Source organism: Poecilia mexicana, unplaced genomic scaffold, assembly GCF_051168715.1.
Source record: "Poecilia mexicana isolate PSO_F unplaced genomic scaffold, ASM5116871v1 scaffold_2, whole genome shotgun sequence".
In the NCBI taxonomy this organism is placed as follows: Eukaryota; Metazoa; Chordata; class Actinopteri; order Cyprinodontiformes; family Poeciliidae; genus Poecilia; species Poecilia mexicana.
Window position 1 is genome coordinate 55364966 of NW_028263371.1, and position 24150 is coordinate 55389115.

At 39.6% G+C, this 24150-nt stretch overlaps 1 long non-coding RNA gene across 2 annotated transcripts; it reads right to left on the reverse strand.

The window, feature by feature from the left end:
* Positions 1–88: 88 nt before the first annotated feature.
* LOC106934153 (uncharacterized) lies at positions 89–18206 on the reverse strand. Of its 2 annotated transcripts, XR_001421642.2 has the most exons (5): positions 18164–18206; positions 15034–15096; positions 4666–4742; positions 2162–2512; positions 89–618 (listed from the first exon to the last, which is right to left on the reverse strand). It is a non-coding gene; the product is annotated as an uncharacterized LOC106934153 (long non-coding RNA). The 2 variants fall into 2 exon arrangements; XR_001421641.2 differs by lacking the exon at positions 89–618 and having other exon boundaries at positions 2092–2512.
* Positions 18207–24150: the final 5944 nt, after the last annotated feature.

Sequence of the window (24150 nt, forward strand, 5' to 3'; positions counted from 1 at the left end):
CTCTGCTACAAACCATCACCTGATCACTAGAGGAATGATGTGTTACAGGCAGGAAAAGGTTTGATTTTAAAAAGGAATTTAATTATTTATTTGCATTTTTATGCATTTCCAGTATAAAATAGTAATGTAAAATAATCTTAAGAGGTTAAATGTAAAACATGCAGAACGTGCCAATGGATGGATGAATGAATGGATGGATTTTATGAACTACTTTTGGGTTTTTCCCTCAGGGAAACGATCTCCTCCGTCTCTCTCTACACATAAACAGTAAACATTTAAAAAGTAAATGATTCTCGTTTCTGATCTTTCATAGATGATCGATATGAATCTGTTTTTGTTCCTCTGCTGGAGCTGTCCTGCTGCTGTCGCTCTCCATGGTGCTGAAACGGCGACGCTCTCAGTTCTTCCTGTTTGCAGTTTCTGCCTTCTGTAGCAGAAACACTTCACTGATGTTTTCTGTGCGTGAACTCGGCCGTCGCTCCAATAACGGTGAGAATGTATCCGATTCATCTGTGCTTACACCTCAGTTTGCTGAGTCGTCGGGTTTCCAGCCAATCAGCTCTTAAAGGGCCCGTTTTGCTGGCGCCGAATGTGTTGTTTGTGCCGTTTCCATGGCGCCTTCGGGAGACATTTTTAAGGAAAATGTTTGCTCATTAGTCGCCTTAATGCAAATTCACTCAGCATTGTTCAGATGTGAATCAGCATTGCTCTGGTAATGACTGCTAGAAAAGCAATTACCTTTGTAATCATGGCTTCCCTCCTAATGACTTTTCTTCAAATATACATTTATAATTCAGAGCTACAGAACCATGGTGATCTGGGGAAAGCTAAAGGAGTAGTTCTGTAAGAGGTAAGCAAAATCTGCAGAAACTTTAGGTGGAGTTGAAACCAGATATTTACATGAATAAAAGACTTTTTCTCACTGTCTGAAGTGAAATCTGATCAAACCTTTCTTGTTTTATATCAGATAGAATTATCAAAATTATTTGTTTGTTAAATGCCACAAAACTTGGCAAAAATTTTATTTTTATTTTTGCAGCTTTCCTTAAATTTAGGCGTTTACAAACATTTTTGGTCGGTATCAGGAAAACCGTCTTCTAAGCGGTATGACTTGGGTCTAACCTTTTGGGTTTCCTGTCAGAAGCTTGAGGAAGAAAATGACAAAATGCTACAAACACAGGGAGCAGAAGTCCTCCAGGCCACCAGGGGGAGTCGATCAGCAAATCATCTTTGACCAAAGTTATAAAATTTTGGGTTTTTCTTTAGTTTAGTTTTAGTTTGTTGTGACTATTTGCTTGTCTAGCTGAGTTAGGTTTAAGTCGTTTTTAAAGTGTGTTTACAAGTTTCTATCAGTTTCAGTTTTCTCATACTTTGATTCATTTTTGTGCTGCGTATTGTGATTCTCTGCCCATCGATTTGGTAATGAATACTCAACAGGAGATACAATTTAGAAAAAAAATATTCAGTGATTGTTGACCAACCTGGTGTTTTATCCCAGATTTTGCTGTCACCGTTTTGTGGGCTAGCATAAGTGCCGCCGCTGCTGTAAACGGCTTTTGTGGGGAAAATAAATTTATTTCACATCAGTTCAAAAGGCTGATAAATATCCATAAACATGAAAACAAAAGATATTCCGGATATGGTCCCAGTTGGTTATAGTTTCCCCCATTACTTGCCGTTTTTAATTATTTCAGCTACGAAAATGTTTTTTTCATTGTCAGTTTTTGTCATTTTGTTCGTTTTAGTTAATTATGATAACCTGGTTTGGACCTTCAGTAAAGACGGGATGTCCAGAAGAAATCTGGAGGAAGAAAGAAATGGTGCGTTATACTTCATGTGTTACAGTATTATAAACTGTTGTTGTAGGTAGTATTCCCTGCTTCAGGCTCCCCCTGGTGGTCTGGAGGACTTCCATTATGTGGATTTAGTTTGCAGCTTGTTTTATTCAGTTTTTGTTATTTGTTGCTTCCATTTCCTGTGGTTGCAGCATTTTTCATTTGTTTTGTTAATTGTGCGTCTTTTGCTCCTGCAGTTTTTACCAGTCTGGAGTCCAGTCCTTGTTTTCCAGCAAACCCATGGAAACTAGCTCCATCCCTGCACCACGTCTTTATTTTATATTCACGTCTCAATGTTTCTGTCCTTGCTCTTCGTTGTTCCCGACCTCGACCCGTGGTATCCCCGCTGGTTCTGATGGGATCCACCCCGATTCCTCTCCGTGTTCATCTCCCCTCAGCTGTCTGACTGTTTCAGTTGAAAGTGAAAGATGAGGGATTGGAGGAAGCGGTCCAGCTGGTTCTGTTCGTCCGAAGACTGATGGACGTCCTTGGGCGGTTGGACCCTCCGGCTCCTCATTCAGTTTCTGTGGCACCTTCATTTCAGACGCTGGCAGTTCCCAAGGACGAACCTGAAGTCCAGCTGGATAAATCGTTCTGTGTTGCTCTCTCTCTCCGTTCTTCTATTGCACAAAGAGACTCTTTAAACTCTGGGTCGTTTGTTGGAATCCAAGCAGAAACTGTGAAAACGTCCAAATTCGTTTCAATCAATTAAATGTTTGGCTAATGTTTAATTAAACTGAAATGTCTCCAGAAAACATAAAATAAGTGCAAAGCTTTTATTTTTCTGGAAAACAGTCCAAACTTCCATGGCGCTGTGTGAAAAAGTAATAAACTGAAAAACTGGACGAGCAACGACTGCAACAAACATCTGATAGCTTGTAGCAAATATGTTTTTGTTGTTTTTTGATCTTATAAATAAGTACAGATGAACAACGTGCAAACAAAATGCACACCTGTAGTTATTCATAGCACTGACGTTTTAACCAAAATAAACAGGAACCAGATAAAACAATACTTTTAAACCTACTTATTCTTCTCCAAACTTTAGATAAAACTCTGAACAATGTGGTTCAGGTAAACTGTGAATCCAGCTTTAAAAACAACAGTCTTCTGCTGCTGACCTGATTTGTGGGCTTTGTTCTCTTCCATCAGTTCTCTTAATATCTTTTTGGGACCAAAACCAACAGAGGAATATTTTGTTACCCCGGAGGCCAAACAAAGATTTAATACTGCGTCTCCTTTATGTAACTTTGGTAAAGCAGTTTACAGGCAGCAGGGCTTTAAATCAGACTTTTGGTTTTTTTGAGGCAATTTTCCATAAAGGTAGTTCTTCAGCTGAGGCTGACAGCTCCATCCGTCACCCAGGAATTAAAGTACAAGACAGAAACGCTGCTGTGAGCTTGTAGGTGCCCGCCGTCTCTAACGGCGCTGATATGCAGAACGCTCAGTGAATATTAAGCGGCTGCCGCTGCGTTTTATTACATTAAAGATGTTTTTCAATCGATACAGAACAACGCAAACCGGACAGACGAGGAAAAGAGAGAAGAAGTCTGACATTTTAATTATTTGTTTTGACAAATCACGCAGTCACATGCAGTGTTTGGCCTCCGTTTCCCTGCTTTCCTCATCATCTGTCAGCAGCTTCTGGACGTGTTAATGTGTGAGAGCTTCTCCACCGACACGGAAACTTACATCATATTTAGAAAACAGTAAAACGCAAACCATCCGGTTTCACACATTTATGTCATCAGCATTAATTACTCTCAGGTGCTTTAAAGTCGGTTTGTTTTAGCATTAAACAGTTTCAAATGTAATTTTAAAGTAATTTTAGGAAAGAAATTATTTTTTCTGTACATAAACAGCTGTTTGTTTAGAAATAAATAAATGTGTTCACCCAATACATTTATGTAAATTGGAATTATAAAAATAAATTTGCTCAGTGAAAACACACAAAAAGGTTCAGATATTTTTATAAAACTTTGCCGCTAGAATGCGGTGGATTTTTTAAACTATTGAAATCAGAGAGTTATAAAAACTGCACAGGAAACTCTTTTTCCACACTACACAGTCTCTGAAGATTCCCCAAAAGCAGGAAGTGGACTACAGAGCAGGGCATTCTGGGTAAATACAGCCACAACAAGCATGCTAGCTTAGCGCTGGCGGTAGAAACGGCTCCTGGTCTTTAGCCAGAGGGAAAAGGGAAATCCTAAACCAGCTAAGATCCGACACCACTACGTTTTGCTTACATTTCATAAAGAACAAAATTGCCCTCTGTCTTCTTCAAAGATTTTTTTGTAATTTCCTGCTCGGTGCAGCGCCCCCTCAGGCGAGGAGGGGAACAAGCTGCTAAAGGGTTTGGTTGTTGCAGTTCTGGTCCCCAATCGAGCCTCGTCTACTGGACAATCAGGTCAGAAAAAAAATCAATTTCTGAGAAAATAGTGCTTTTTGTATTGCTAAGAATAGGTGAAGCCTTAAAGGGGTCACCCGCTGCTATCAATAGCAGTTTCAGAGGTTTTAAAATGAAAACCATTCTACTTGAATTCAGTTTACTTACATAGTAACACCTTTGAGTTTGAGGAAACGGCTGATTAACAAACCGTCTTTAATGGCTCTTCACTGCTGCTGTTGAAACATCACAGTTTTCAAAAACTGATTTAATCTGATTCTAGTTAATAAACTTGATCTTCTTTAGAAACTTTGATTCAGAAACGGTGCGTGGTAGAACCGATGTATGAGCTGAACGTATTTAGTTTGTTAATCCTCTCAGTTCTCATGTTGGTGGCATCAGATTTAACTGAGGAGAGACGTGAGGTTGGTGTGAACCTCTGACCTTGATGCTGGATGTGAAGCAGTTAGAGACCACAGGGGTTCTGTAAAAGACCAGGAACCGTGAACAGCAAATGGCTCCTGAAAGGGAAAACAGAAGAAAAAACAGTAGTTTGAGAGGAGGAAGGGTGTTTTGTTGTTAACGGCGAGCCATTCCACACAATTTAACCGCCGCCGTTCGCTGCTGCAACCGAAATGTCGACGGCGGGCGTGTCGGGGTTGCCATGGGAGACGGAAAGATCCCAGCCAGTTTTCAAAACAATTATGTTCAGGTTTGGCTCCTAAGTGATTTTTTATCTAGACAGAAAACATCCTTGAATCGGCTCTAATTACGTCGAGAGGACACACACACACACACACACACACACACACCACACAGCACACACACCACACACACACACACCACACACACACACACAGCACACACCACACCACACACACACACACACACACACCCACACACACACACACAGCACACACCACACACCACACACACACACACACACACCCACACACACACACCACACACACACACACACACACACCTTGCCATACATCTGTCAGCTGGTAAACATGTGCTCTTGAGTGACTCTCAGATAATTGCCACATTGCGACTGACTTGATTTGCACAACTTGATTTAATAAATCAGGCAGTAAATTGGAAAAAGCTTTGTGACAGTTATTGTACTGTCAACTCCAGGCTGCGTCTGTCCTCCCACCCCGGAGACGAGAAAGATGGCTGCCGATACGCATGAGTCACAGAGAGGGAGGCGGGAGGAGCGGCGACATTAGCCAGCAGGGTTTCATACTTCATTTCTTCAGACTTTGCTGCACCTGTGACAGAAATAATATTCCACCCATTTAATGGTTCAGTCGGAGCGCGGCAGCGCCCGCTGAGCTAAATGCTGTCTTTTTATTAGATACACAATCTGCAGCACATGCACTCCAGCATCAAGACGCAGAATCATGTTTGACAGGACTGCTGCGTCTGGCACTTTTCATGGCTTCTCTGCTGATTTTATCGCGGCTGTTTTCGACTTCCAGCTCAACCGATTACGGCCAGAGTGCTGATATGAGGCGGTGGCGGCATCACGGTAAAGCCAGGGAAGTCTGGGCGTTAGACGCAGGAAATGAGGAGTTTTCACCAAATGAAACTCCAAACAAACTGAAGTAGCTACTTTGAAAACAGAAAAGTGTCCTGAAGCATTTGACCAAAACGCAGACGGAAATCTGGACAAAAAGAACCAGAAGAGCTAATTATAGGTGAGTGGATGCAGCTGGGAAAAGACATGGACTTTATATAAACAGTGAACACTAATCTGGTGCCGAAACGATTAATCGTGATTAATCGATTTATTGAATTAATCGTCGACGTATTTAATAATTGATTAATCGTTAACTGGAGAATACAGACTCAAAAAAGGCCATTTGTCAAAATGACAACATAATCAGAGCAGTAATTAAAGTCTAAACTACACAAAAAATATACACATTTTACATTAATATGTTCTGATTACAGCTAAATCAATAATGCAGTTTTAGTTGTAATCTGGTTAAAAACTTTAAAGTATATGTATAAAAATCTCCTGTTAAGCACTTTCTGCATCTAATAATGAAGGAACCCAAACGACACTGTTTTCATAGTCAGTCCAGATTTTCACCTTTTTTCTGTCCTTTGCTACAAATGATCAAAGGAATTCACCAAAGGGCTGATGTTAAGAAGTAAAATGTTTATTTTCTTATATAAAAATTATTTGCATCTTTTACTGCATTTCTATTGTTTCAAAAAGTGGTTAAATAAAAAATCTGCAGAATTTACCAGTTTTTTTGTTGTTGATTAATAAATTACTCGTCAGAATAATCGCTTGCGGTTGTAATTTGTTTGTCGAGATTAGTGTTTACACATTAGGTTTAGGTTTCTGTCCCTCTTCCTCATTCTCTTTGCTTTTCTTCATCCTCAGTCGGCCATCTTGCTCCCCGCCCAGCTGCACCCACTCACCTGTAATTAGCTTCTCTGGTTCCTTTTGACATTTACCTGGTTAGTGAGATAAAAACCTTTTCAGCAGGTAAATATTTAATCTGCAGTTACATTCCAGGCATCAACCTCCAGGAAACCAAACTTTCTCCTGTTTGATCAGAAATGCAGTAAAACACATTTTGTAAACCTAGTTTGGTGATCAATACGTTGTACAGTGGGCTTATAGGAGGTGCATGACTTTCTAAAGAAGTTTTTTCTTCTTTGAAAAAAAATTGATACAGAAACTTTGTTAAAAAAAAACTTTCACTGACAGATGTGATCCATGTATTAAAACTTGTGTGTTTTCCTCTGGCTGTAAATGATGCAGCCTGCTGTGATATCATAACCCTGTAAATGTTTTGGATTTTATGTCTGCAGTAAATATGGTTCCCCTCCATCCTAAAATAAAAGCAGCAGACCTGGAAGTGTGCATCTCCATCTTGTCGACAGACAAGCAAACCCCACAAATCTGTTTTGAAGGATCCTTTCTGTGTAATTATCTCGCTCCACACCCTTTTCGTGCCACAATGAGCCGCCCATCTGTCAACTTCACCCTCGCTGAGCTTCAGACACCTGCAGCCTCCCCGGCCGCCCGCGCTCTTTTTATGCGACACAACTCGGTGCCCTGACTGGCCACATTTCATCTTTTTCTAAGGCCCCCAGGCCCCGTTAAACTGGAGCCAGCAGCAGGGAACGGACCCGTCCGGCGCTGCTAACCCTTTAAAGGAGACATCAACTGATACTGTTAGGAAGTCTCAGCTTTCTGATACAACGGGCAATAATGCAGGAGAAATGAGTGAAGGCTTTTAATAAAAAGTGATTGAGACTCTGGTGAAGCGACAAACTCCAGTACTCTGTGTCCGACTCCAGTCCTTTTGTGTAGTAAGTCCAGTTTGTTTGCAGAGGCATGAATGCTAATCGAACTCTGATCCGCCTGCAAACCTCGGTCTCAGTTTGGTTGAAGTGAATTCTGGTTTGGTTTGAATGCATATGTGAACACCAAGTGGACCTGAGACCGCTCCAAAAGCAGGAAGTGGACTACGGTACAAGGCATTATGGGTAAATACAACCAAAACAAACATGCTAGCTTATGGCTAGCGGGTGAAATGACTCTTGGCTTTTAGCCAAAGACAAAAGAGAAATCCTACAACCACTAAAACCTTTTTTTTACGTTTTGTTAAGAAGGACATCTTTTTCAGAGGTTTTCATGTCGTTTCTTTTATTGTTTCTTGGCGCAGTGCCCCCACAGGCAAGGAGGGGAACTGGCTGCTCAAAGGGTTTGGTTGGTTTAGAACCACAGCAACTGGAAATGAAGCAAATGTAGCAATTTTGGCCCCCAACCAAAGAAAATCTACCAAACTGTCAGGTTGGAAAACAAAAAGAATCCACCCATCCGTTTTCTATCACCCTGGTCCCTTAGTGGGGCCCGGAGGTGCTGGTGCCTCTCCTGCGGACGTTTTGGGCGAGAGGCGGGTCACCTGGACAGGCCGCCAGTCTGTCGCAGGGCAACACCAAAAGAATCTCTTTGAGAAAATAGTGGCTTTAGTTTTACTAAATATACTTGGTGAAATCTTAAAGAAACGACTCCATGCTTTAAATAGCAGTTTTTAAAGTGGCACACTTTGCATTTAAATTCAGGTTGTTTACATGGTATATTTGAATACCAGCTGATTAACATACCGTCTCTGAATGGCTCTTTGCGCTGCTGTTGTTGTTGTGAGTTTTTTCTGGCCAGCTGGGTAAATAAAACATGGATACTTATTGAACTAAGCTGGACCCAGCTGACCTTTTTCTGGGTTTGTTTGTTTCTTTGGTTCATTATTTGCTAATGTTGCTCACACAGAACAGCTAATGGAAGTTATGTGTTCAGATTTCAGCTACAGTTAGCATTTCAATTTACTGATTCCAGGTTTGGGAAGTTATTTTCTATGCATCTGTGGGTTTTCATTGGTTCCCTGGTTAATTGGAGGCTCCTAATTGGGTAGGTGACGATTAGAGCATTTCTGAAAGTTAATGGAGAATAGATACTTCCTCCATTTAGAGATGATGTAGTTTTATCCAGTCTGTAAAGGATCATTGTTGCCCTGTAATTGGTTACCTTGTGGATTACAGTGACAACAACATGAAAGACATAACTACCAACTTTTGACTATCCGCTGCTCTGACAGATAATCTCACACCCAGTGAAACAATAATCTTAGTTTTGACCTGGACTTGGCTGCAGTATTATTATTTAAGACTGGCTGTAAATGTTTAAAATCCCCACTCCACTGTGTGGTTCTGTAAGCTTTTAGCTTAAATAATGCATCAACTCTCATCATGATCCAAGGTTATGGAGTCCAGTTTGTGTTCAAATGGTATAAAGATGTTTCACATCTTTTAAAAGCAGCACAGTGAGGAAAGATTAAAGGCTTTAAATGCTTTACTTCATCCCAGCTGACGTATGAAATTAACTTTACCAAAAGCAACTTCCTAAAAACATACATGGCTTAAAACTTACGCATTTCTGCCTTAAAATAGGTTTAAATTATTCATATTTTATTTAGTGATACACAAAATATCGGCATTAACATTGGTATCGGTCGATATTGGTCATTTTTCAATATCTCTGTATTTGTCTGATAAGTAAAACAGGGTCAATATAAACAACTGATAATATTGATTGATTTCCAAATGGTTGCTGTCTGTTGATGAGGTTGGAAAACATTTATACAATAAAGGTAAATATTGATTATTATTTGTAAAAACAATTCTAGTATCGGTATCAGCCCAAATTTCCACATTTACAAATTTTAATGATCAGAAAACATCAAGATGTTTTTAGCATTTTTAAACAGCAGGAATGTAGATTTAGAAGGAAATGTTCTTCAAATGTTACTTAAATAACTAGAAGAAATTTACTATCCTGCTCCATTTCCAAACAGAAACGCAAGAAGAAAAATTCAGATCTTCACCGATACGTTTTAGTGTTTTCTGTATTTTGAACATGATAGCAGAATAAAGTAACAGACATAAACAAGTAATTTTAACATGTTCAAAAAGAAGAAGGAAGAAGTAAAAAAACGTATGAACTGCAAACCCATAAACTCAGACTCTGTTTTCAGACGGACCGGAAAAGAAAAATATTAACGTACTTAGAAGTTACACAAATTACTCAATTTGAAAGCTAAAATGTTGAAGTTTGCAGAGACGGGTTTGTTAACCTTAGCTGTGATACTTGTGGTAAAAGCTCCTCTGTGAGGGCAGGAAGCAGCCGGCCGGGCGAGTCCAGCAGGGCTGCAGGTGGAAGTGTGTCAGACTGGCTGGGCGAGGCCGAGCAGAACGGCGAACACTGAGAGTCACTCTAGCAGACTGAAACAATCTGTCCGACGCTCAGCGGCCGCCTGGCCGCAGGCGGGGAGCGACCCGAAGCCCAACGTACCGACGCTTACCTGCAGGCCAGCAAAGCGGCTCTCAAAGAACAGAGAACAACGACTGGAGGCTGAACTTTAAAAAGTTAGTGTCACCAAACACACAGAGAGAACTGTTGGTGTTCAGTATCCGCCGATTATTCTGTGTAAATCCAAATATCTGAAGAACTAGAATATTTGACAGAAATGCAGTTTGATAGCAACGAGTGCTCCTTATTTATCTTGACAGTAGCTTTGTTTCCATGACAAATATGGGCAAATATTTGTCTGTACTCCACTAATGTTGGAAAGAAAACTATTTTGCAATTGCGTCGTTTCCATTAAATAAATTAAATTAAATTCATGTGAATAAGCTTGTTCACACGACAAGTCATTAAAAATCATGGCAGTGTTGGATGTTAACAGTGACATGAGATGTATTCATAATTCAGCCAATCAGAGGAGACATCGGCGTCCGATTCAGGCGTTGGAGGAACAAGCCCCGCCTACTGGGGAGCGGCTATTTGTGCAGCGTTTTGTGGAAATAATAGTCGGCCATTTTACATCAGAACTATGGATTCAACACGTTGGAATGACGTGTTCACTCATTGTGAAATGACTCATTTTCCAAACACCAAAAAACATTAACTTATCACCAAAAACCAGCCAGAATGTTTTTTAAGAGTTTGGTCCAAATAGAAGAACGAAAAAGAGAAAAATACAAATTTTGCATAATAGATCCGTTTTAGTATGACTGACAAAACGCGGCTTCTCTTGTTGGAAAGCCAGAGTGTTTGCTGATTCTAACAATAATTTACTGTTAGCATTCAATAGCCTGAACTAGCTAACATGCTAACTGAAGAAGAGCTAAGTGTCAGTAGAAACTCACCTGAATGAGAAACAGAAGCACTCAGTCAGAACTCATCATATGAAAACAGGACAAATTAAATGTTTCTGCCAGAAACGGCAGGAACAGCAAATGTTTTATCGAGATGCTGTAAATTGGTGAGGAGTCTGATAGAAAAAACTGCAGATTTTCCCAACTTTAGCCAGAGGGAATGTAGCTTTTATCTAAACTCCACCGTGATAAGCTGTTAATTTTCCTCCTGCAGAAGCTGGAGGGTTGTTTCTGGTATCTGATCCTGTAAGCTGTACCGTTATTTCCTTATTTATTTACTGATCTCGTCGAACATCTGTGAGTCTGTTGACGAGGATGTGACGGGAGATAACGCGCGGCGACAGATGCTGCCGGTGATTTATCCCGGCTACCTTTACAGATCATCAAACTGAAGCGTGTTCGCCTGACTGCGCCGCGCCTGTACTTTCAGCGCGCGCAACAGAACTCTTACTCAGCTTTATTACCGACGCCTGCGGCCCCACCGGAAGTCACAAGCTGTCAGACACATTTGGGTCAAATCTAAAACTCAAACTCGCAACACAAGCTCGTTTTTATTTGCTCCAGCGAAGGGAGGCACTTCAGAGCTGACATATTTAATGCATATGTTTTTATCTCTCACCATTTCCAGTTGATCAATTAATAAAGAATGCATAAATGTCAAATTACCCTGGAAAATTACAGCGCAAGTTTAATTAAAAACAGAATGAAAGCTAAAGCAGAGTGAACTAACATGAGCTGAATTATTAAACTCTCAACATGGAAACTTTGGCTGTAGAAATGTTGGTTCTTGTTCTGCATGTCATTATCTCTGCTGAAATAAACTGGATTTTCTTTCAGGATTGTCTCAAGAAAAAGTTTTCCACATTTAGGAAAACTTCTCTACACTGCAAAAACACAAAATATGACCATGTATTTAAGACTAGTTTCTACTGCAAATATCTTAGTGCATTTGAAATAAGACAAAAAAACCTCAAAAGTAACTTTTCAACAAGATATATGAGCCTGGTTTAAGTCAATTATTTCTGAATATAGATTTTAAAAATGCACTTGTTCAACTGGGAAATTTCCCCCTTCTCCAGTGAAAAAACCTGCCAGTAGAACAAGTACTTTTTTATTTATATTCAAGAATTATTGACCTAAAACAAGCTTATTTAGGGGAAGCTAAGTTTACTAAACATTTTCAAAATCAGCAAAAATGCTGAAAAGCTACAGAAAATAATTACCAGCGGATCAGCAGAAGGGCGTCTGCTGGTTTGGATGATCTGTTGTTTCTTTTAAAACCAGCCAGCTGGAGGTTTTCCTTCCTCAGTATTTTATCCGCTTGGTGAAATTCAGCACCGCTGGGAGCGAAACAGGACAACAGACTTCACAAAATTATTACGTTTATAAAACTCTCCTCAACTTATTATTTACTTTTTGGAAAAAAAATTACTTTTAGGAGTATTTTTACTACACTGTATCTTTGAGTAATTTTATTATGAAGTATTTTTACTCTTACTTGAGCAAAATTTCTGGATTTTCTACCCAATGAATGAAAAACAAACATGTTTTAACCTAAAATCCACCAAACAGAGACACACACCTGCAGTTTTTATTCAAGTTTCAGAAGTTTTTATTGAAGAAACTGATTTGGAAATATTCCCTTTTGCTGATTTTGTTATTTTTTATTACTTATATGAATTCTTATTATTTTCATCCTGAAAATATCTACATTTCCACTTAACTTTGTATTAAGATGATGTATTTTTAAATATTAAATGATTGATAATTTGTCAGTTACCCAGTAAATTTTTACCAAATACTTTTTACTTGAATAATTTCTTATATGACTACACTTTACTTTAATCTGAGTATAAATATGTTGCAGTAGTGCAGCTCTTCTCTCACTATAATTTTACCTCCTCTGGATATAAAAGCATGTGGTCCAGATGCAAACTTCAAAATAATGTACAGTTAGCCCCCACCCAAAAAAACACAAACCCAAAACTGTTCAAATGGTCGAAATGAAAGTGACATTAATGCTAATCATGAGAAAATGCAGCTGTAAAACATTTCCGTTTGCACTGATTAATTTATAATGTTATTGTGCATCAAAAGGAGAAAATGGTTCCGATACGCGAGTGGTGCCGTCTGGAACAGAGGGGGTTCTGCCAGTGGGAACGCTTCCTATCATTTATGCAGAGCAAAGAGGCAAGCTGAGGCCAGGCTGGGTCCATTTAATTTCTGGGCTCATCATGAGGACAGTTTCTATTTTTAGCCTGAACACAGGGAAACTGAGAAAGATGGAGAGGCTGAGGGAAGCGGAGACACGCAGGGACAGAGGGAGCAGAGAGAGTCTCAGGGTGGCAGAGGGGTCCAATCGGTCATCCTGACAAACCTTATTATAACCTCGAAAGTGCAAGGCTGGAAACACTCCTGCTGTTAAACAAATAGCACCCACTCTCTGGTTTTCATTTGCCTGTTAAATGGTGGTAATATGTTGGCGGTAATATTTCCAAAGATAAGAATATTCTGTCTCCATAACTTGCAGTAAGATGCGCTAACATTCAGAGTAACTGCATTATTGTCTCATTGCTTCTCTTTTTACTGTATTTTCAATTCAAATCTTCCTTTTTGCTGATAGATTATTGAGTAAATAAACATATGGCATCAATAACAAAGATATTTAAGGATTTTAATCTGTTATTTAGGTTATTCAACCAGCAAATTGGTTCAAATATTTATTACACCAATTTGATCATTCATGGAGCTAGCTAGCCGCTACATGTTTAGCACTGAGATGCTATTTTAGGCTAGCTTAGCTTCTCCGATAAGCTAGCTTGTTTTAGCACAGGTTGAACACAACAATAGTGTTTTCCAGCAGCTTTGTCGTCCATTGATGTTGTTAGCGGACGTCTCAGATTTACAGCGTACCAGAAACATATGAATACAAAGGTTCCAGGTGGAGCATTTATATGTAAAATAAAATATTCAACATGTTAAAATCTGAGTAAATAATCAAAATCAAGGCGTTAAATATAACTTTTGATGTTCATATCAGTCCATATCAAAAATCACCAAAACCTACAAAACTACAATGAGCTGAAATGATGTAACCAGTGCAGCTTAATCAAAATGCAGCCAATGAGAGGTTAGGCTGCATAACTCGGAATCAAACAACAAAACATTTAAGGAGGTTTTGAAAGAATCCCTGGTTCATTTGGAGTTTAACGTCCAACTGGAGTCCAGCCAGTTGGACGTTAAACTCTAATTGGTTAATCTGAGTTTAACTCCAAAAACCCAATCAACCAATTGGTTATTTAATTCGCCCATTGGTTAATTTAAAGTATTAACCAGTTAATTGCAGGTATTAACCTATTAATACCACAGGTTAATTGGAGGTAGTACCACTGATGACCACTTGGTGGCAAAACCCATTCCTGGCTCTAAAGCTGGGGTGTCAAACTCCAGTCCTGGAGGGCCACTGCCCTCCAACTTTTAGATGAGCCTCTGCTGCACCACCTGAATAGAATAATTAGGTGATTAGCAGGACTCTGGAGACCTGATGTTCACAGGGAGGAGGTAATTAAGCCGTTTCATTCCAGTGTTTTGTACCTGTGGCACATCTAAAACCTGCAGGACAGCAGAGGACTGGAGTTTGACGCCCCTGATCTAAAGGTTCAGGGACTCATGAAGGGAGAATAAAACTGGTTATTGTAAAACACAGTGTACTTTTGCTTTTCTTTCTCCAGACCTTTACTGTGTCTTTTATTAGATTTATTACATCTGATTGGTGTGCTTGTTCAAGATGTGGTTTTATTTAATCAAGTTTCAAATGTCAACTCTGCTACACCTTCTAACTCAAACACGGTAAAGTCTTCAGACTCCGAAACGTTAAAAATAGAATCGACTGAATGTCAAACTCAATGCTTCTTGATCCAACTTTTTTCAAAATATACTAAACTAACAGAAAAAGTGAGTTATTAATGACTTTGCTGAACGTGATGGCCACACAAAATAGCACAGAAATAAACCCGAATGAAACACAGTGAATATTTTAAATTAGAGTAATTAAAAGTCATAACTCACCTCAGATGGTGCAGAATCATCCTCGGTTCTTCTGAGGTCGTCTGCTCAGCTGACCTCACCGACCTTTTTGGAAGCACAAAGTGAAGAGGAAAGGCAGGTGAGACGTTGCAAATTCGTTCAATAATTTAAAAACAAACAGGGAAGTGAAATGGAAGTAAGTTCAGAGGAGTCGGGGCAGATGAAATCTTATATTTGTCTCTTAGAAGTTGAGTTGTTGCATTTATTCACTATAAATAAAACACCAAAGTAAAAACGGAAGGAAAAGTTTCTTAAAGCCTGAAATTCATGAGTCTGGCATTTAGCATGGCTCCATTGGTCATTACTCTGTTAACTGAAGGAATGAATGTTGTCAAAACATCCCAGCATTAAAGCTGTGGGACTTTGGCTCAAACTCTTGGACTCTGTGCTGCTAGTTTTTATTATTTAGATAATATGAAGCATTTTTCTCAAAACCATAAACTGTCTCTGCAAACAGAACCTCTGTCAACCGTTAGCCACTGTCAGACGCACTGAATTTTCTCATGAATCATAACAGGAGATCATGAAGGTTAGTCTCTTTATTCGCTTATAATTAGAATAATGCATCATTAGTGTCAAAGTTCAATATTCATTATGAAGCAGCATTTATCCTGTGAAATGATTACATGTGTTTGTGCTGCTGCTGCTGCTTGGAAATGCTAACCAGAAAAGCGAGCATACGCAACAAAGAGCTCCAGTTTCTAACTGTAGCTGTTTATCATTAGCATCAGGATCAAAAAATGGTTTGTTAGAAAGACAAAGATGCGTCATTGTCACTTTAAACACTGATTCAGCAGCTTCCAGGTGGTTCTGGTTTGTATTAGCTTCTGCAACCGGCTAATATCTCTAGCTAAAGGTGAAAGCCCTTGCTAATGGTGTTAGCTCCATCTAATCATGTTAACTCTAGTTAATTATGTCAACTCCTGCTAACTGTGTTAGCTCTAGCTAATGTTCTTAGCTTTAGCCAATATTCTTAGCTCTAGCTAATGTTCTTAGCTTTAGCTAATGTCATTAGCTTTAGCTAATGTCATTAGCTACATCTAACAGTTTTAGCTCCATTTAATCATGCTAGCGCTAGCTATTGGTGTTGGCTCCTACTAATGGCTGTTAGCTCTAACAGTAGATAACAAGCTGATCGTGTTTGTTTTTCAAAAGTTATCTCGGGTTTAATGGAATATGAAACGTTTGATGTTTTCTGAGCCGCCCTCGTTAGTATCTACACCTTCTTGTGTTTTGTTTATAGCTTCTAGTCTATAGACTACAACCTATCCTCGTCATGGCTAACATACATACACTGTGTAGGTAAAAAATGGTGACCTCCACAGGTGAAATATACAATAAAGATATATAATTTTTAAGTAGTTTTGAGTTTTATGCACAAACAACTTTCAGGTTGATAGGAAAATTACATAATATTCAGGCCAACATGGTCAACTTGTCGTTTGTCCTTTTAATATTAATAAAGGTTTTTCTTCTTGCTCAGTATTTGAGTCAACATGCCTCTCTTATGACATTCTAATTTTCCATATTCATTCACAGCGCGTTCTCCTCTGATGCTGTCAAATGATGGCTTTATTTATTCATCCAAGCCTGAAAGTGTTTGCTTAGCCAGCTCATGTAAAGGTTTTTTCTCCTGCAACAAAACCAATTCACAAAGAATAAAAATGAGTTCACAGGGTCTCCTGATGTCTTTATCTGCCAAAATAAAAATATACGAGGAGCCACAAAGCATGATCTTTTTATTTATTTATTTTTAAGAGAGGGATGGGAGATTATTAGAACGGCATTAAACATTCACATAACTAGTCAACACAGTCCCAGAACTGATATTAAAACAAATATTGTCTGATATTAATGTTTCCGTTCAGACTATGGAGAATAACACCGTTCCTGCAGTCAGATGTGAATGACTGTGTGGTTCAGTCTTCATGACCTCGTCTCAAAGAGTGAAACTGTGCCTAAAACCCTCATCAAACGCCCATGACCACAGCTCTGGTTGAAAGGATGTTTTCCATACAGAGGAAAATTAGGATCTCTCTCACGAATACAATGTCACTGGAGTGTTGAAATGCATTGGATATGGCCTCTGCAGAGAAGAGCCTGGTCAGAGATACGCTCTGTGGCTTTAATCTTAGGACCATTGAAAGATGAATTTCTCTCAGAGGGAAATGGGAAGTGGTTCAACAAATGTACAGCAGGCCCTGTTTTGTTGCCATTCTGACAGTATTTTTATGGATTAGATTATGTAGATGTTTGAGTTGATTTTAATTGTATGTCTAAATGTGAGAAAATGAATATTTAATGGCTCATGTTTTTGAAAAATATATGTCACTTCTAATGTGCTCCTGTTCTCAGTAACATGGGATCAATGTTGAGGAATTCACAGTGTACTGCTGCACAATGACCAGGTACGTTACTTTTACTTCATATTATCGTCACAGTTTTTTTCCATATTGAAAGAATGAAATTAACAAATGGGAATGGAATTACCTTAGTGCTCCCAGGTGGTCAGATAATTTAATCAGGAAGTAAGCGATGCGCTTACATTCAGTTTCAATCATTCAGCATCCTGAGGTGAGTAAGGTATATGCGTAGCGTATTATGAGTCTAGATTATGTTGTTTGCAATATTTGCTGCTTTTGTAGCAGCTGCAGCTTCACACATAAAATATCTGGTTATCTGGTCTTTTATCACAGTATTTAGCATTAAATGTTAATACAAGTAAGCATTTTACCTAATTTACATCAGGACAGAACAAATAAAATTAAAAGAAACGCACCACTGGCTGATCCTTGTGATAAATAAAAGAAGTTCATAACAATTTGCATATTATGAAAATATATAAAATCAAAGATAAAGATTAATAAAAAAGACAGATAAATGAATTAAACAGCTCAGCAGGACAAAAATACAGCCAGGAAAAGCACTTAGCTTGTTCATAGATGAGCAGCAACAGTAAAGCCTAGCACTCGACAAAATCATTACATTCTCCGCAAAATGATATACAAAACGTTTTAACTAACATCTTACAATCACGTTAGCTAGAAGACTGTAAAAACATTTTGTCCCCACAGCAACTTTTAGATTCAACAGACACTCAGTGAGAACTCACCTTTCTCCATTATAGCCATGAACGGTCTGGTGAAGAAGGAAGTGACGTCACATGTCACCCCAAAATTATTATATAGATTTTGTTTACATAATAATGTAGACATAAAAATTAAGACAAAGAAATTAAGAAAATAATTTCCTAAATAAAAATTTCTTAATAAAAACAAGTGTGAGTTTCTACATATAGACAGATTCCTTCTCAAAACCATTAAAAGCGATCTTAAAAACATGTAGTGTAACTGGTTCTATGAAGATGGATCTCTGTTCATAACTAGTCTGGACTTTTAGCATGGAAAGTAAAACTAAGTTCCCACAACGCGGAATATACTGTTCTGTCAGCCATACCGAGGAGAGGATGACATCTATAGTGGTCAGTGTTGTTTTGTACTTTTATTGTTTCAAGCTGTTTGAGGAAACTGAACGCTAACGGTTTTCTTACCCTGTATTATATGGCCAGGAAGACATTTGCTTGTGAGTGTATGTTTATGTTCAATTGCTATAACTTGATACTGAACCTATCTTATTGTAAATATTGTTTATTGAACAAAATAAGTTTTATATGTTTTGCCCGTTTGAAAATGATAACCATTTGTATAATTTTTCCATAGGATTTAGCATTAAGCTAGCAGTCCAGTTTTCTATTGGCGTTAGCATTAAGCTAGCAGTCCAGTTTTCTATTGGCGTTAGCATTAAGCAAGCAGTCCGGGTTTCTATTGGCGTTAGCATTAAGCTAGTGGTCCGGGTTTCCAATGGCGTTTGTATTAAGCTAGCGGCGTTAGCATTAAGCTAGCGGTCCGGGTTTCTATTGGCGTTAGCATTAAGCTAGCGGTCCGGGTTTCTATTGGCGTTAGCATTAAGCTAGCGGTCCGGGTTTCTATTGGCGTTAGCATTAAGCTAGCGGTCCGTTTTTTATTAATTTAATGGACAGTGCAGGGGACAAAGCTAAAAAGAGAATCCCAGCATGCTGCTTTAAGTTATCCAAATATGCGAGATCATGGATCATAAGTCATTCCACCTTTTCTCTCATGAAGCCAATCATATGTTGATTTGAAAGTATCTATGGGTATCAGGTAGTTCACTAGATCTGGTTTGACTGGGGAAAAATATTGCAACATTTGTTACATTTTCAGCTGCTATGGGTCGCTTTCTCTCTACACTGTCAAATGATCCAATCCTTTGAAAAACATGTTCTGCACCAAGAACTTCTGAAGAAAGGAATCCTCTCCTTGAATATGAAAACCTTTGAAGAAGACACTGCACACAACTTCCCTTCTTCAGGAAATGTAAACGAAAATGGAGTGGTATCAGAGTTTAGCTGTTCAAGGATTTCTCTTTTGTCTTTGGCTAAAGACCAGAAGCCATTTCTTCTGCTAGAGCTAGACTTGTTTAGGTTGAATTTACCCAGAATGCCCTGCACTGCTTTACACTTCCTGCTTTTCAAGCGATCTCTGGTCTGCTTGGTGTTCACATGCATTTGAGCTTCACATGCAACAAAGTTCACTTCAACCAAACTAAGATCAATGTTTGTTGGTGGATCAGAGTTAGTTTTTTTGGTTCACATCAGGGTTCATTTACATATTCACACCTCCCCAAACAAACCGAACTTTCTAGACAAATGGGTTGGAGTTGGATTAAAGTGGACTGAACAGGGCTGATGCGAATGGACCCTAAGAACAAAAGAGAACCCTCTCGACAAGTATACTTTTTGCTAATTAATTTATTTCCAAAATGAAACGAGTTAAAGAACCTCTCGATTGAGTTAAATTGAGCTTTGTAGCGCTGTAGAAAGCTTCTGAGCTGTACCATAATTCTTCACTAATAAAACACCTTTCCAATAACACCTACACCAGTTTTAGTCAATGTCTGTTTTAGTCCCAAGTGAGGCTCTTGTTCAGTCTCTGTTCAGATTGCATAAAGTTAATCCTGTGATTTGTCTGGTGATGCAGATGCAGTTTTTCTCTCCAGAGTGACATTACTGAATCCCCCACAAGAAAGAAAAAAGATGGGGGAAACTAATTGCCTGACCTTTATCGACTCCTTTAGAGGAGGAACACAGCAACGTGCACCAACCCTCGTTACATCCGCATAATTAACGTCAATCGATCCGACTGCCGTTTTCCTCTCCGCTGATGCACGCTGATGTGCCAAGAAGGAGAGTGACAGCTGTCCTGCAAAGTGACACGAGGCAGATTCCTTACCCGATGAATCATTGACCGCAGCTAACGGGCAAGAAGAAGAAAGAGCAAGACAAGGAAAATCTATTAAAACCCTCAAACAGACCTGAGCTGTCAACCAGAAGAACTATCGACGATCTTTATTCTGGGATCAATGGCTTTGTCCAGCTTATTGATTTAGTTTTGTTGCCTTTCTTTAGATGACTACTTGAATGTCAGATCAAACATCAAGTCATTTATAAAATATCCAGGTTCAGACAACATACAAAAAGATGATCAGAGCAGAGAGTATTCCAGAAATATCCCCCATCTTAAGTACTTTTTACTCTCATAGAATAAACTAAAGGGTTACAAGTGAAATTTGTTTTCAGAGCAAGGAAATGCATCATCATGAATCTGCTACCGATATTTAAAGGTCTTATTACCATCATCCATACAATCTGTCATGAGGGTCGCGAGGAAAAGAAGCCCTGCCACCGACTCATTATAAACCACTTCAAGTTTAACATTAAACATTTAAACACGATACGGAGAACATAAAGAGCAACTCGAGCCTAAAGCTTTATTGCTCCAGTATCTAAATTGCTTATTGTTGAAAAAAAGCCCCACTTAGAAGTTCATCGTACATTTCCCCCACCTGAAGGGTATAACAGTTTATTTCCTCTCGGGAGCCCGACTCCTTCTTCACTGTCAACCCTCGACGGATTTGCATACGCGGTCAAGAGGTCACTGACTCAGAGGCTCAGGCTGACATTTTAATTCTGCACAGACAGCCAGAGTCTGGCCCAGTCCATTCCCGCCCCGTCTCCACACCCGTCTGACAGGTAAAGTAATCCCAAAGTTGGGGGTGTTCAGCCGTGAGGAAGCAAAGGCAGCAAACTTTGTGTATATTTGACATTGAATCACCGCTTCGGAGTGAGCGGTAAAATTCATTCTGTTCCTCCAATCATGCTGTTTACATGTTCTGCTCACATTGACAAATTTCAAATATGATTATACGCTGCCTGGCTAAAGAAAAGTCTCCACCTGGATTTAACTAAGCAAATAGGTGCAAGCCTCCTGTTGGATGATTATCTTTCAGCTGCAATAAGTTATTGAACCTCAACTGATGCAATGAGGAGTTTCTCATTTCTTAGCAACTATGTGGAAAGACACATCCTGTGGTCGTGGAAAAGATATTGGTCTGTTTAAAAATGGTCAAACTACTGGCATCAACCATAAAAATGATGCAGAAGCTACCTTAGTCATGGTCCAATGCGTCATTTAAAACTGGAGGGACATTTGGGAAAATATCGTCTGCGAGGAAGTAGAAAGCTGTCCTGCATCAGTTCTTCTGTTTCTTCTTGTGCAGTCTGATCTGTCATAGCGGATGGTCGCTTGTTCTGAGCCCGGTTCTGGTCGTCTGCTCTGTCGTGGCGGATGGTCGCTTGTTCTGAGACCGGTTCTGGTCGTCTGCTCTGTCGTGGCGGATGGTCGCTTGTTCTGAGCCCGGTTCTGGTCGTCTGCTCTGTCGTGGCGGATGGTCGCTTGTTCTGAGCCCGGTTCTGGTCGTCTGCTCTGTCGTGGCGGATGGTCGCTTGTTCTGAGCCCGGTTCTGGTCGTCTGCTCTGTCGGGGCGGATGGTCGCTTGTTCTGAGACCGGTTCTGGTCGTCTGCTCTGTCGTGGCGGATGGTCGCTTGTTCTGAGCCCGGTTCTGGTCGTCTGCTCTGTCGTGGCGGATGGTCGCTTGTTCTGAGCCCGGTTCTGGTCGTCTGCTCTGTCCTGGCGGATGGTCGCTTGTTCTGAGACCGGTTCTGGTCGTCTGCTCTGTCGGGGCGGATGGTCGCTTGTTCTGAGTTGCATCCTGCTGGATTTCATTTGGCAGAAAACTTTTTAAACTCATTGCAACAATGAACTTATTCGATAACTTGGCTCAGTTGGAATGTGTATATGGTAAAACTGGGCTGAATAGCCCAAAACTAGACATTACGACTATGTTTAAATGGTACCAATAGTGGTATTGGTAGATTGGCTCTATTGTAGTCCAAGACAGAAGTTAAACGTGAAAAATGTATTAAAGCTACAACTTGTTCACCTCTGCTTGTCTCTCGTGGGCTGGGAAACCCTCTGCAACTTCTAAGAACAGAAATGTCTACTCTAGGCTATTTGCAAAAAGTAATTCTCTACATCAACGTATGTTTGCTTATTTAATCGGAAGCCCTTATAATAATTTAATCACTTTAATGCAGCAGGGAAGCCCTGGAGTTCGGCATAGCTTATAGGAATAAAGTCAGTCTCTTCTGGTCAGGCAGGCAGCTCTGCTCTGACTTTGCATGTCTTATTCTAGGGATTTGTTTGAGCATCTGCAAACTGTTGAAGTCTATTATGCTGCCTTGTGCAATGACTCAGAGTCTTACATTTCTTTCATAATAAAGTTAAGTTAAAAATGAAGCTCTCAACAAAAGAACAACTTAGTGAGCCTAAGTAATTTTCTAATTTTATTTGAAGAGAAGAATGAAGACAGATGTGTGGGCTTTAAGTAAGACATTGATAACAATGAATATGGCAAATATATGAGGATAAATAAATATGTAGTCATTAGTTTGAAGAGGAAGCCTGCAGATAAACATTTCTCTGTAAGTTTATCTTCAGTATTCCTGATGTATCACACCAGCCTTGTTGTATTGAAATCTTGTTCATTTGCTCAGAATGTCCAGTTTATTTAGGGGGTTTGAATGAATAATCAAACTGTGCTGCACATCAACACTGTTCAGCCAATAAAAGTCATTGCACTTCAATTGAACCAGTAATAAACAGGCAACAATGGAAAGTATTGTTGCCCAGCCAAACCAAAGGCCATTGTAGCAAATGGCAGTGAGAAATGGCTCCAGGACTAACATGGAGGGAGATACGTCATGGAAAAGTCTGGTTTGTCAAATGAGCACTACTGCAGCTGAGAGGTGGATTGGTTTGTCCACCTGGTGTGATCAGAACCACCCACAGCTCAATCTGCTAACGGCTGTGAAGATGATGATGGATGTCTGGAGAACATCCTCCACCCTGCTTCCCCTCACCGTCCTCAAGAACACTGCATCTACTTTGGATCACTTCCAGTTTCGAGGAGCCATCCTTTCTTTTTGAGACCTGAGATGGTTCTCACACACAGACACTGGTCAGAAGACGGCCTAACAGGGACGGGACTTCCTGTGGAAACTCTACAACAGAAACCGTTCCATGCCACCATCACTCTTTACTGTGGCCGTTCATCGTGGTGTGGTTTGGTTCAATCACAACCGGACAGGACCAGACGGCAACGATCAATTTGATCTGCAAAGATGATCATCCAGTGATGTCACATCTTGCAAGATAAAAGTGTTTTGCTTCATTTTGGGGAGCTTGGAGATGTGTGTGTGTGTGTGTGTATGTGTATATATATATATATATATATATATATATATATATATATATATATATATATATATATATATACTTATTTATTTTTTCAGAAAGAAAGTTAAGCCCAAATAAGTAACTTTACATTCAAAAACAATCCCAAAGAAGCACAACTCGTTTACAAGAAGCTTTAGAGAGAAATAAGCCCAAAGCGGACTTGGCAGCTCTGATCGGGACGAGCCTTCCCTCCTACAGAGACAGATCTAGGGACAGGCAAAGAGCAGCTAACATCTCTGGACACAGACTGCAGAAGGTAGTAGTCAGTCAATCCAAAATCACTGCTAGGCCCCATCATTTTAGAAAAGTGATTCAAACATATAACTTTTTACCTTTTACCATCAGAGTGGTTAGAGTTTGTGGCACTTCAGCATCTTTATAAGT